Source organism: Eriocheir sinensis, chromosome 4 (genome assembly GCF_024679095.1).
Source record: "Eriocheir sinensis breed Jianghai 21 chromosome 4, ASM2467909v1, whole genome shotgun sequence".
Classification (NCBI taxonomy): domain Eukaryota; kingdom Metazoa; phylum Arthropoda; class Malacostraca; order Decapoda; family Varunidae; genus Eriocheir; species Eriocheir sinensis.
In genome coordinates this window covers 18,699,560-18,703,688 of record NC_066512.1, presented here as the reverse complement: position 1 = coordinate 18,703,688, position 4,129 = coordinate 18,699,560, and positions in this window count along the sequence as shown.

Sequence of the window (4,129 nt, the reverse complement as noted above, 5' to 3'; positions counted from 1 at the left end):
TATCTGATGTGATGGGGGTAAAGTAGAAACCCGAGGTGATGGCCCATGATGTAGATGAAGAAGGGGAGGAAGAAATAAAAGAGGACGGGAACGATATGAGAAAATGAGTGTGTGGGGAGAGATTTGCGGAAGGGATAATACTTGTAAAGATAAACTAGATGTATTTAAGAGTATGGGAATATATAGGACATAGGAGAAAGGGTTAACGAAGAGTAGGTGTTAGTGATGAAAGGATATTGTGAGATAGTTGAGGATGTGGTGTGGGACAGAGGAATGAATAGGAGAAGAGTTAAGGAGACGGAAAGTAAAGAGTAAAGAAAGAGAAGGGAAGGAAAAAGAGTAGGGGTGGAAGAGTGAAGAGGAAAGAAGAAAGGAGAGTAAAGAAGGAAAAAGAATAATGAAGGAGAGCAAATAAGAAGAGTAATGGAGAAGAAAAGTAAAGAAGAAAGAAAAATAAAGAAGAAAGAGAAGTAAAGAACAAGAAGACTGAAGAAGAAGAGTAAAGAAGAAGAAACATAAAGAAAAAAAAGAGTAAAGAAGAAAAAGAGTAGAAGAAGAAGAGTAAAAAAAAGATAAAACTAAGAAAAAGAGTGAGGGGAAGGAGAGTAAAGGAGATGGGAAGGTAAGGAAAGTCGGTAATGTGGAGGAGGAGGAGGAGGAGGAGAGAGGGAAGGAAGAGAAGGATGAAATATGGAATGTGGACGGAGTGCTTCGGAGTGAGTGGGTGAGTAGAGAAAGAGGAAGACTGAATTTTTTTTTTTTGAAGCAAGAATATGTATGATGACGATGATGATGATGTATGTATGTGTATATGTGTGTGTATGTATGTGTATGTGTATGTGTGTATGTGTGTGTATGTATTTATTTATGTGATAGAGTTACCCATTATTCCTAAAGTGCTCTTCCTTCTTATCCTCTTCCTCCTCTTCTTCTTTCTCGCCCTCCTCCACCTCCTCCTCCTCCTCGCTCGCCACCTCCTTCACTTCCTCACTCTCTTATTCCTCATATTTGTTCTCTTCCTCCTCCTCCTCCTCCTCCTCCTCCTCGTCCTTTTTCTCCTTTTCCATCCCTGAATTCACCGCGATGTCTTGTGTCTAATGATGCCAAAAAGGGAACAGTCTACCCTCTTCCTCCTCCTCCTCCTCCTCCTCCTCCTTCCCTCCTCCCTCCTCCTATTCCTTCTCCCTCTTCTCCCTTCTGTTCACCTCTTCCTCCCCCTCGTGAGCGGCGGAGGAAACAGGGCGGCCAGACAAAGGGTTTCGGCGATGTAAATCTAAAGGTGCCAGTTTTAGCTCCAGTGTTTTTTTGTTGCTGCTGTTTGGGAAAGACGCGGCTTTAATGTTGAAAGCATAATAATACGCCTCGTAGCATTTTGCCCGCCGCTATAATTTATATATAGAATAGAGAAACAACATGAAAGAGAGAGAGAGAGGGAGGGAGAAGGAGAGGAAAAAAATAAATTGTTCCTGCCCCAGAAATGGAGATAATTATTCATGTAAAATGTGCTTTAGATGGAACTTATATTATCTTTTTTTTTAGAGGGGGAGATGGTGTTAAGAGGGGTGAGAGGGAGGTCATGAGAAATCAAAGGAGGAGAAGGGTGAGGAAAGGAGGGGGAGAAATGGGAGGAGGAGGAGGAGAGGGGAAAGGGGAAAGGGGAGAGTGAGTAATCGTAGGAGGAGGAGGAAAGGAATGGAGGGGGAGAAGTGGAAGGAGGAGGAGGTGGAGGAGGAGGAGGAGAGGGGGAAAGAGCAGAGTGTGAGAGTAGGTTAGGAAAGTATTGTGGGTTTAAGAAAGGTTATATTTTAAGGTATGTGGGTATATAAAAAAGGGCTCTATTGTGGGTATTAAAAAAGGGTTCTATTGTGGGTATTAAAAAAGGGTTATATTGTGGGTATAAAAAAAATGGTTCTATTGTGGGTTATGGGTAAAAGAAGAGAAGTTGTGAGTATGACAGGAAATTTTCGAATGATTTTGTGTGAAGGTGCTTAGGAATTTAACGAGGGTACAAAATAGGGAGTCATGGGCATAGAATTGGAGATTAATAAAGGGTTGTCAGTATAAAAGAGAATATAGGAAAGGGTTGTAGACATGACGAGAAGGAAGGTTAGCAAAGAAAAGAAAAAAGAGAGAGAGAGAGAGAGAGAGAGAGAGAGAGAGAGAGAGAGAGAGAGAGAGAGAGAGAGAGAGAGAGAGAGAGAGAGAGAGAGAGAGAGAGAGAGAGAGAGAGAGAGAGAGAGAGAGAGAGAGAGAGAGAGAGAGAGAGAGAGAGAGAGAGAGAGAGAGAGAGAGAGAGAGAGAGAGAGAGTTAGAGAGAGAGAGAGAGAGAGCGAGAGAGAGAGAGGATACTCGATTCTGGGCAAGGGAATGGACTGGGCAAGGCAAAGAGGGCAGATCCAGGCGGGCTGAGGGCATTGATTACGAAGGCAGGGTGGTGGGTAAGAGGGGAAAGAGGAGGAGGAGGAGGAGGCTAATGATTTCGGGAAGGGAGTGGGCAAGGGAAGGATTACAAAATTAGGATTAAGATTGGGTAAGGTGACACACGTCCATCAAATACTCTTTTAATGAATACAGATAAGGCAGAGTTATTAAGGAGGAGGAGGAGGAGGAGGAGGAAGAAGAAGAGGAAGAAGAGGAGGAGGAGTACGAGGAAGAGGAAGACGAGGAGGAGAACGAGGGGTAGGAAGTGAGAAAGAGGAGGAGGAGGACGAGGACGAGTACGATGACGAAGGAGAGGACTAGGGAGAGGAAGAAGAGGAGGAAGAGGGAGAAGAGGAAGAGAAGGAATTTAGGCAGGAAGGGTGGGCAGGGAGCGTGGAAAGTGTGGTGTGGGCGGGAGGAAGAGGAGAAAAAGGAGGAGGAGGAGGAAACGTGTAGGTGGGTGGGCGGGCGGGGAGGTGGGCGGGCAGGTGGGTGGGTTGCATACGTGGGCGGGAAACGGGATGAAGGCGGTGAGTCGAGTGAGGAAAATAATGTTGAATGGTGAATGAAGGAGCGAGGAGGAGGCGGAGGGCGGGGATGAATGTGTAGGAGAGAGAGAGAGAGAGAGAGAGAGAGAGAGAGAGAGAGAGAGAGAGAGAGAGTGAGAGTGAGAGTGTGAGTGTGAGTGTGAGTGTGAGTGTGAGTGTGAGTGTGTGTATGTGTGTGTGTGTGTGTTTATGGGTCGCAGAGAGTCAGTCTAACACTCCTGGATGAGTGTAGATTATGATGGGGAGGAGGAGGAGGAGGAGGAGGAGGAGGAGGAGGAGGAGGAGGAAGGTATTAGGGAGAAGTAAAGGTTCGTATCTAGAGCAATAATATAGAGGCAAGCAAAAAAACAACAACACCCACAAAAAACAAGAAATAAGAGGAAACCAGAAAAAAATAACACTAACAACATACTTTTCTATACGACCACTCAAAACAAAAAACACGCCCACAAAAACACACACAAAAGCACATAAACAGATAAAAACGACAGCAAACAACACAAACACCACCACCTGGCCATTTTCTTACCTACCTTCAAAACGCCGCGGGGATTTCCTTGGACGCTCTAGCTCGTTCTCGTAGATTTTTCCCCTGCGCAAGCCCTTTTCTCATCGGGCCGAGGCGGAGGCGGTAGCGGCGGCGGCGGGCGGGAGAAGGAGGAGGAGGACGCTTTGAAAGATGTAGGGGTGGCGGGGTGACCGTTTGTTTGCCCGGCCGCTTCCGTAAACACGCCCACAATGCATAAAGAGTCTCAATAGCGCCTGCTGTTTGGAGTACATTGTGAGGGTAGCCTTTCTTCCCCCTCCCCCTCCTCCTCCTACTCCTCGCCTTCTTCTTCTTCTCCTTCTCCTACTCAGCTTACACTCCCTGCCACTCCCTCCCATTCCCTCCCTCCCTCATCCTCTCCACCACTTCAGTTTGCCGTCTTCCTATGTGTTTGTAGGAGGGAGGAGGAGGAGGAGGAGGGAGAGGGAGAGGAGGGGTCAGTAGTGGAGAGAAATAGAGAGAGGAGGAAGAGAAGGTTAGGAGGGGTAGAGTATGAAAGAGGGGGAGGGAAAGGGGTCGAAAGAGGAGGAGGAAGAGGATGATTAGGGGACAGTATGAGAAAGAGGGAGGAGGAGGAGGAGGAGGAGGAGGAGAGAGAGGAAGAGGAGGGGAC